The sequence below is a fragment of the Benincasa hispida genome, chromosome 1, assembly GCF_009727055.1.
Source record: "Benincasa hispida cultivar B227 chromosome 1, ASM972705v1, whole genome shotgun sequence".
Lineage (NCBI taxonomy): Eukaryota > Viridiplantae > Streptophyta > Magnoliopsida > Cucurbitales > Cucurbitaceae > Benincasa > Benincasa hispida.
The window spans coordinates 38,225,440-38,236,027 of NC_052349.1; positions in this window are offsets into that span (position 1 = coordinate 38,225,440).

A 10,588-nucleotide genomic window follows, 5' to 3' on the forward strand; every position below is an offset into this window, starting at 1 on the left:
TGTAATTCCGCTTTGCAGGATCGAACGAACTAGCGCGCCCAGCTGTTTCACTGATGAGAGAGGGTCACGGGTTAGCGGACAGCGCTCACTGAGTGAGTAATAAGCGTGAGGAGCGTTCTTGATATTATATCTAGTGACGGTCGCACTAGAGATCTTATTATGAGAGGTCCCCCCATATCTCTGTAGGTAATCAATAGGAGGCAATAAACTCTATGGACGGGTGGCTGGAGGATTAAGACGTAACTGTTATAGTTTGATATCATATATCTACTATAGTATTTTCTCCTCTACTTGATATGAATCATATTTATATCTAACTTCCTCCAAAATAATGTATCTCATACATTTAGCCAATTATATCATATGTAATTAACCAGTCCAATTATATCATATATAATTGAACTTCCTCTTGTAAATTTGAAACATTTCAAATTAACCCAAACACTAGTTCTCGACTTTATCCCAGGTGACCTAATGGACCTGTGGCTCGAGGCTCCAACGGTACGTGAATAGCTAACTAAACTCTTTAGCCACGAGATTCACCATCCGTTAACTATCAGTGATTCCATTAAAGACCAATAGCTGAACTCTTCTTACCATAGATATATTTCTGTGTCCATCGAATATAACCAATCATGAGTACGATGACCTTTCACAAGATGCTCGTAAGTACAGTTGGGCCAATGTACCACTTTGCCCCTGTAGTTACATTTCACTGCTTAAGTACCATTGATTCCTCTAATGAATATACAACATAGTCAACTATGTGTGAACAACTCTCAGGCCAAGAGAAGGTGTGTGGTGCCACATCGTTCAAGCCCCGGAATCAGCCCTTAAGGGAGCCATCTATCTACTTACCCATGCCTCGGGAAATGAGTGAATTCCATCTTGTGTAGCTGAGTTCCAAGCTCCCAAATCAGACGAATCTCCAAATGGTAGGTTTGGAGATTCGTCTGATTTTTCAGACTGATCGAGATTCTCGCAAATCGACATCGGGGTCAATGTTTACCCTGAATGGAAGGGTTGTAGTCTGGCGAAGCATCAAGCAAAGATGCATCGCGGACTCCACTTTTGGAAGAGAAGACTCAGTCATAGTAGAAACTATGACTTTATATTCATTAGAGGGATCTGTGGTACTTAAGGAGACAGATGTAACTACAGGGGCATAACGGTTATTGGCCTAGCTATACTTACGAATGATCTGTGAAGGGTTGTCGCACTGCTCATTGGTTAAGATGGACACATAATATATCTGTGGTAAGGAGAGTTCAGCTGTCGGTCTTTAGTGAAGTTCCTAGTAGTTAATGGATGGTGGATCCCGTGACTAAAGAGTTTAGTCAGTTATTCACGTATCATTGGAGCTTCGAGCTTATAGGTCCATGAGGTCCTCTTGGTAGCTCAATGGATTTAGTTGAGGATCAGTTCTTGGTGTTGATTTGAAATGTTCAAATGACAAGAGGTATTTTGATTATATATGATATAATCAGTATGATGTATAAGATACTTCTAGTGGAAGATTGATATAAATGAGATTTACATTAAGTACCATGGAATAGAAAAAAAAGAACTATGGTTTATATGTTTTATGAGATGAAATATTAAAACTATAGGTTATAAATATAGTATGATAAGTTGGTTATCATTTATATTTATAATAATATTAATTATTGGATAATTAATTTCTTTTTTCTCTTAAAGTAGTGGGTGGTTATTGGATCATGGTAACCGTGAGTTTAAAAGGAAAGTGGTTTCCTATTTTCAAAAAGAAGTTTTTACAAAAGCTGAAAAGTTTTGAGTTTTCTCTCTGTGCAATAGAAACTCACGACGTCGTCAAGTAATTTCGAATTTATAAAATGACGGTTGGCGGAGCTATCGTGCAGAGTAGAGCTAAACGATTGTGTAGTAGTTACTAAACGATCACATAGTTTTGCTAGACGATCATTGGCCCAAGGTAAACGATTGTGTAGTATCTGTAGGCGATAGACTGAGCTATAAACGATAGGATAAACGATTGCATAGCTTTTGCTTGAGACGATCTCATAGCTTTATCTAAACGATTGGGCATCGACCTATACGATAGGTCTCCGCCATCTCCCACTTGCCCAGTCGTGTGCGCGATCAGTGTTTCCTCCTTCGCCTGCCTCATATCAAGTCCGAACAGAGCCCACCCTCTGGATTGTCACACTGAAAATACCCAGTTGCCTTGTTGGTGGTGTCAGATTCAACTCGACACCGTCGAGGTTTTCTGGGGGCCGTTCGTGGTACTCTTAAGGTCGTTCTTATTGCGAAGGAGTTCATGACCGAGGATATCGTTGAGGACGAGCGCGAAGTGTTCGTGCATTGTTCGTGCTATGTTGCGGTCGTGTAGATCGAGTGCTCATGGTTGCTGTTGTTCGATCAGAGTTGCGTAACGGAGCTTAAAGACGTATCCTCATATGTGCGTAGAGTTTGATCTCTGTTCATTTGAGTTTATTCATGCTGTAATTTCTGCATTTGAATTATATAACCGCTTGTTTGAAGTCGACTGTAAATATATTGTTGATTCATGATTGTAATTTGGAATAGTCTTGTTCCACTGCTCATGAAAATCTCGCTTCCGATTTTCTTCACTTTCTACCTGAGAACTGACCCGAAACTTTAACTGAATTAACCTTAATCTTGTTAGCATGCAATGTCATTAAGTTAATTAAATGGTTTGATTCATCTAGAAAATTAGAGTAAAAACCTTATTATAAGAGTTATAATAGGTATAGACTTAGATAGATTCATTAGTCAAAATTTAATTAAGTATAAAAAAACCTTAAAATGGTAAAACACTTTAGTGGGAGAAAAATGGTAATAGAGATATATCAATTTTTAGCTCTCACGTCCCTAAAAGTTCACACCATGAAATCCATGCTCGGCTTCGTGTTGCCATGCTCAGATTCTATTATTTCTTTGTGGAATTTTTCCTACAGCATGCCTAACTTTGATTTATTTATAGTAGGTTTATTTTTGTAAATCTCTATGATATTCTAAACTTCCCAGTGTATCGGTATTTCACGAATTCCTATATTAATTTTGAGTATAGTCCCGTGTTTTTTTCCACTCTTTCATCCCTACAATCAAAGCGTAGGCCTACGCTATGGCAAGGCTCTACTTTGCTAAGAGATAGCACCGTAGCGCTATCGCCTAGCGCCATAACACTGGGCTTTTTTGAAAGATATCGAACTCGAGATTTCCATGAGCAACGGAACAAGATTATTCCAAATTACAATCATGAATCAATAAATCATTTATAGTCGACTTCAATACAAGCAGTTATACAATTTACAGAGAAATTACAGCATGAAACAACAAATGTACAGAGGGAGAAACTGTACTAACAATGGAAGAAGCGTCTCCACACTCGATGCGCACTCTGATTGAACAACAGCAACCACGAGCCCTCGTTCTACACGACCGCAACACTACACGAACACTTCGCGCTCGTCCTCAACGATCTCCTCGGTCACAAACTCCTTCGCAACATGAACTGCTCCGCCACACCACGAACGGCCTCCAGAAAACCTCGACGATGTCAAGTTGAGTCTGACACCATCAACAAGGTGACCTTAGTATTCTTAGTGTGAGAATTCAGAGGGTGGGCTCTGTTCGAACTTGGTGTGAGGCAGACGAACGAAGGAAACAATGATCGCGTACATGACTAGGCAAATGGGAGAAGTCGGAGACCTATCGTATAGGTCGATGCCTAATCGTTTAGATAAAACTATGCGATCGTCTAGCAAAAGCTATATGATCGTTTAGCTCTATCGGTCTAGCGAAGCTATGCGATCGTTTAGTAGACACTGTATGATCATTTAGCTCGCCCAGCCGTCGTTTAGTAAATCTATATTTACTTGACGACTTCTGTGAGTTTGTTTCGTCGAAGAGAAAACTCAAATTCTTTTCAAACTTTTGTGGAAAAAAATTCTTTTTCAAAAAATAGCAAACCACTTTTCTTTATACTCACAATTACCATGATCCAATAACTACCCACTATATTTGGTTTATTTAAAAGAAAAAATATTTATTATTAAATAATTAATATTATTATAAATATAAATGATAACCAACTTATCATATTATATTTATAACCTATAGTTTTAATATTTCATCTCATGAAACATATAAACCATAGTTTTTTTTCTATTCCATGCTACTTAATGTAAATCTCATTTACATCATTCCTCCACTAGATGTATCTCAAACATCATCTCGATTATATCATATATAATCAAAATACCTCTTGGAAATTTGAACATTTTCAAATCAACACCAAGAACTGATCCTCAACATGAATCCAAGCTACCAAGGGGACCTCATGGACCTATAGATCCGAAGCTCCAACGGTACGTGAATAACTGACTAAACTCTTTGGTCACGGATCCACTATCCGTTAACTGTCAGGCACTCCATAAACACCGATAGCTGAACTCTCCTCACTACAGATATATTATGTGTCCATCTTAACCAATGAGCAGTGCAACAACACCTTCACATATCGCTCATAAGTAAAACTGGGCCAATAACCATTATTGCCCTTGTATTACATCTGTCTCTTTAAGTACCATTGATCCCTCTAATGAACATAAATCATAGTCCTACTATGACTGAGTCTTCTCTTCCAAAGAGAAGTTGTGGCCACTATGTTCAAGCCCCGGAATCAACCCTTAAGGGAGCAATCTCTCTACTTATTCCCTGCTTCGGGAAAGGGAGAAATTCCATATTGTGGATTGAGTTCCTAGCTCCCAGATCAAACAAGTCCCCAAAAAGGTAGGCATGTTGAGTTGGCAATCTGGCCACTCTTACCCATACTAACAAAGGACCGCCCTTAAAGGCAAAAGTTCCCAAAACACTCAAGATTAAGGTCGTGTCACCTATGGTCGTTTAGGTGAGATGCAAGTCTCTAGTATCAACAGCGTTATATACAAAGTCTAGTCATCTCGTGGTCTAGGTCTTATACAAACTCTTTGTATAAGACACCCCCGCTCCATGTCTCCACACGAATGGTCAGGATCTACCATCTATAGTAGTTTACAACACTTGCAAACCTCTACAAAGCGGGCCATATCCGTAGTGTCACCAAGATCCGGTATCCACCTTAATCCTTATACTACAGACCGATTTAGGTTATCATTTAAGGCATGATCCACTTGTATATCACATATACATGCTTAAGTTCATATAAGATAACCAAAGAGCTTTGTTTTATTGGATATGAGTAAATGCTAGAATTAAATAACACTTATTTTATTCATTGAACAATGTGTATCTTTACAAAACAACGAGACTCCGGGAGAATTAGGACACCAATCCCAACATTTTGTGCTGCAGCGCTTTGCTCATCGCTCCAACACAGAACGTCATTTCTGCATATATATATATATATATGTATATGTATATATATATATATATATGTATATGTATATATATATATATATGTATATGTATATGTATATGTATATGTATATGTATATGGTATATATAGTATATGTATATGTATATATATATGGTATATGTATATATATATGTATATGTATATATATATGATATGATATGATATGATTATATGTATATGTATTATGTATATATATGATATGTATATGTGTATATATATATATATATATATATAGTCGAATATCACAAAATAACTATACTAAAAAAACAGTATATATTTAAACAATAATGTAGACGATACTAAATAATAAAACCATATATATTTGAAATTTTAGAAAATGTAAAAATACATCTAAACTTTAGTCAACGTCGTGAACGGAGTTCATATATAGAATCGGAGACGAACACTTGAAGGAGCTGTTGACGAAGGCTGACGGAGATCCACGGCAGAGCTCGAACGCTTGAACGTAGATCCACAATAAACTCTAGTTCACAGCTGCTCGTGGTGGAAAAGGATCTCAGAAAATCGAAAACACGAGTGATGGCAAAGTTGGCAATAAACGAAACACGGAAACGCAGTTACGTATGGTGGCAAGAAAATTCAACAGTTGAAGACTCAAGCTTTGTTTGCATTGTCAAGAAGAAGAAAAAAGAGAGTATTCACACAGCGGTGTCGATTGGAGATGGATGCTTGAAGAGAGTTTGTGAAGGAAAAGATATTGAAGATCGAAGAAGAAAAGAGAAATATTTGGGGAAAATAGTTTTGGAAAGTGAAAATGCTTTGGAAAGTGTAAAAGATTTTCTTCCCACTCTTTTCTTCTCTCTTTTTTAATGAACAAGGTCATAATTGTAAATGGACCATAACATTTATGTAAATAATGAACTTATTGAGCTATTTATGAAATAAATAGGGAACAAAAGACAATGTTGTAATATGGACTTAAAGTGAAGGCCTTCTATCTAGAAATTTCTTTTTACAAATGAATAAATGAAAAGGTGTAGATTAAGAAATTGAATAGAAAATGTAAAATGAAAGGGGAGAAGAGAAGAGATAAGGTGAGAAATAAGAGGAGAGAAGAATAAATAGGTGGAACCAAAAGGGGAAGAAGATTGTGCTAAAAAGGGGGTAACTTATATAAAATACTCTTAAATTTTGTGTTTTAACACTTTGTGTCAAAAATACTTTTGAACTTTCAAGATTTCAAATATGCTCTTAAACTTTCAAAAAAAAAATAATTAAAAATACTCTTAATGTTAGTTTTGGATAAAAACTATTATTATTTTGTGTTAAAAATATCTTTGAGTTTTCAAAATTTTAAAACATAATCTTAAACTTTAAAAAAGAAAAGTTGAAAAAAAAAGTACTCTTATTGTTAGTATATAAGCCAAAGATGTTAATACCCTCTTACTTCTCTATTTTCCTTTTTTCCTCTCTATTCTCTTCTTTATTACTTTTTTACTCTCCTTTTTTTTTAATTGTTTGACATTAACTCTCTTTTTGCTGGGAGGCTACAGCTGGTTAGGTCTGTTTTACAATCATTTCAGGTGTTTTGGTGTAGCATCTTCGTGTTGTCTGCATGTGTAACTCATAAGGTTGATCGTCTGTTACGTAGTTATTTATGGAAGGGAAGTGCGATGAGTCGTGGTGGTGCATGAGTGGTGTGGGATGAGGTGTGCTTGCCGTTGGGAGAGGGGGGTTTGGGTGTGAAACATATGGCTTAATGGAATCAGGCTACTATTATAAAGCTGCTCTAGCTTCTCTTAATTAAATCGGGTTCATTATGGGTGGCATGGGTGAAGGTGTATGTTTTGTGGGGGCGGTCTTTGTGGGCTATTCAGAGTGAGGTTGGGAGGTTTTGGTGCTTGAGGGCTATCTTGCATTGTAGAGATAGATTTAAGCATCTGGTTCGTTTAATGATCGGTGATGGACGGTCTTGTTTTGTTTGGTGGGATCTTTGGTTGTCGGGGGGTGAAATTTTTTATTCATATGGGTCTACGGTAGTTTATGATGTAGGGAGTAATTTGGAGGCCCGGTTATCGGAATTCTTAGATAGTGAGAGAGGTTGGAGGTGGCCTATAGTGTCTTAGGAGTTGCTTGAGATCTGGGATTTTATTCAGGTAATGAGGCCTATGGTGAGGAGAGAGGATTATTGGGTTTGGGAGTCGGGTGCAAGTGGTCAGTTTTCTATCAGTGGTGCTTGGGAGAGTTTGCGCTGTCTCTTATACACATCTAGATGTGTATAAGAGACAGGTGTATTGGGCTAGTATTTTGTGGGCAAGGGGTGGTATTTCGCGCCACTCCTTCTGTGCTTGGTTAGTTGTGAGGGGCAAGTTAGGTACGAGGAATTGGTTAAGGAGCTGGGGCATGTTGTCAGAAGGGGGGTGTCTTCTGTGTGTGGGAGGTATAGAGTCTCGAGATCATCTTTTCTTCGAGTGTGGGTTTGGGAGAGAGGTGTAGTCTAGTGTGTTGCTACAATTAGGTTCGTCGCATCGGGTGGCTGGTTGGGATGTCAAGTTGAGTTGGTTAAGCAAAGTGGGGTCGGGTAAAGGGGTGCGTATTAAGTTGTTCCGTGTATTCTGGTGTGCTTCCATCTACTACATCTGGAAGAAACGTAATTGGCGGCTGTATGGAAGTGGTCCGAGATCGGTGTCTGCTTTGTTTCACCTCATAGTCTATACGGTTCATGCTCGTGCTGCTTCCTGGTGGGTTGATCTTCTTGGTCTTATTTAGCATGTTATGGTTGCTTTTCTTCTTTTTGAACTTGTTGTTGCTCTCTGTTTTATTGCCCTTAGTTGTGGGGTTTTGGTTTCTCTTCTCTGGCGTTCTCTCTAGTGTTTTAGGGTTTTTTTTACGTTTATGTTTGGTTATGTTTAGGTTTTATCTTCTTGGCTTTGTTTGTTTTTTGTTGCTCTGTCTTTGCTTATGCTTTGTTGCATTGATGCCTTGATCCCGAGCTGTGGGATCCTCCTTGTTGTTGTATAATAATATCATCTATTCTTAAAAAAAGAATAAAACAAATAAAACTGCTCACTTCAGTTAAGGTATGTAACCTATAACGAGAAGAAAAAGAATAACGGAAGAACCAAGAGGATCTTAGGAGTTAAATGTATTTAAAAGGTTGTACATTAGTATTTGAATATATAATAATAACCAAATACATTTTTTGTATTTGGTTATTTATTGTTTTATTATGGTTAAAGGGAGATTTTGATTTAGTGGAATTCTACGAGATTTTGTGAAATTTTATGTTTTAATTTAAAGTTTTGGCTTTTATTTTTGTTATGAGAAAATTGATGTAAGAATGGAACAAATAAAAGGTAATATGACTTATTCTGTTATTTTTATTAAAATGAAAAATATTTATGTTGTTCAATTAAAATCTTAATAAAAAAAATATTCTTAAAATCTTAATAAAGAAAAAAAACTAGCTTTAAAAAAATATAGTTTTTTTTTTAAAGAAGGATAAATAATATAGTTGTAAAATCTTATGTGTTTTGTATCTTTTAAATCGGCTAAGATTTGAAAAATAACTTTTAAAATAACATATAAAATCATTATCAAATAAAGATCGGGTGCAAGATCCCTTCAAGGTACTTAGCCATTGTTGTCTTTAGAATTATGCTTTCTTGGAAATAGCAGGGCCCTCAAAACGACGAATTGTAAGTCGTCAAAGCACGGTGGTCAAACGAAGAGTAAAACCTGCAAAACAGAAACTGGTTATAAGTTGAGTCGCGGAGCTCGCTCTCTTTAAAACGTTTCGCAGCTCTGCCCAAGTGTGCAAACAGGTCTGAAAATTACCACGTCGTCCCCAATATAAAACAGACAAATGAAAACCGATTGGAAATGCACCGTTATCGGAACGTACACCCTTTTTAAACTCACTGCTCGGAAAGCTAATGTGGAGGAGGAGAGGAAAATGAAGTGAGAATTATGAAAATGAATTCTCTTAATATCGAACTGTTGAAAGCCTCGCCTTTTATAGGCTTTCAGCATCGAAACGGACCGTTTTAAAATTAATGAACGGATCGTTTGAACAATTAATCAACGGACCGTTTTAAAAATTAATCAATAAACCGTTTTAAAATTAATCACATTTTTTAAAAATTATCAATCGACTGTTTTAAATATAATCAATGGACCGTTTTAAATATAAATTTATACCCAACATACTCCATCAGGAAAATGCTATAAAAAAGAATGTTGAATGTTGAACTTTAATATGATTAAGAATGCCATGTCTAACGCCTGGAGAACAAAATTAGGATTTTCGGTTGAAAATTTAGGAAGAAACCATTTTTTATTCAGATTTCAGTCATCAAAAGACAAAGAATGGGTCTTGAAGTTGGGTCCATGGATATTTGACAACCAATTAATAATCTTGGAAGCCCCTAAGACCGATTTTAGTGTCTTTTTTTTTTTATTTTTACTATGATTTTCGTTTTGTTGCTTTTTGGTTAGGAATTTTAGAACCTCTCGGATTTTAGAACAACATAATGGCAGAAAAGTTGGAAAATATGATCATAGAGTTTATAGAAGTTGATTCAAATTAAGAGAATTTTTGTTGGGGTGAAGACATCAGAGTCTGAATTCAATTGGATATTTCCAAGCCCTCCGTCGTGGTTTAAAACTGGGAGCATCAAACTTCCCAGAAGGACGTTGGGTTGATATCCGATATGAGAGATTCCCTATTGCGGTCGTATTTAGAGATATTCACGGGCAAGACAGAGCTGGAGATGTCATTCCCCATCCCCTGCTCCCCATTTCATTCTCCATCCCCATAAAATTCTCAACGGGGATCGGGGCAAGGATTCCCCGTGGGATCGGGTTTCCCGTGGGGCCATTACTTTTTTTTATTAAAAAAAAGCTAATTAATTTAAACTGTAAACAAATTTTAATTAAATAATTAACTTTATCACTAAATTGCTTATTATGGTTAGTTTTATATGACAATTTGAATTTAAAGATAAATTACTCAAATTTTAGTTTAAAAAGCTAATTAATTTTTTTTTAGTAAAAAGAAATAAATATAAATCAAATTATTAACATATATAATCTAAATTTAAACATATTCATTATATTTCCCAATAAATAATCAAATTTGAAATTTAAATATAATATTTATATAATAATAATAATAACATGACATTAGATAACTATACTAAATAAATA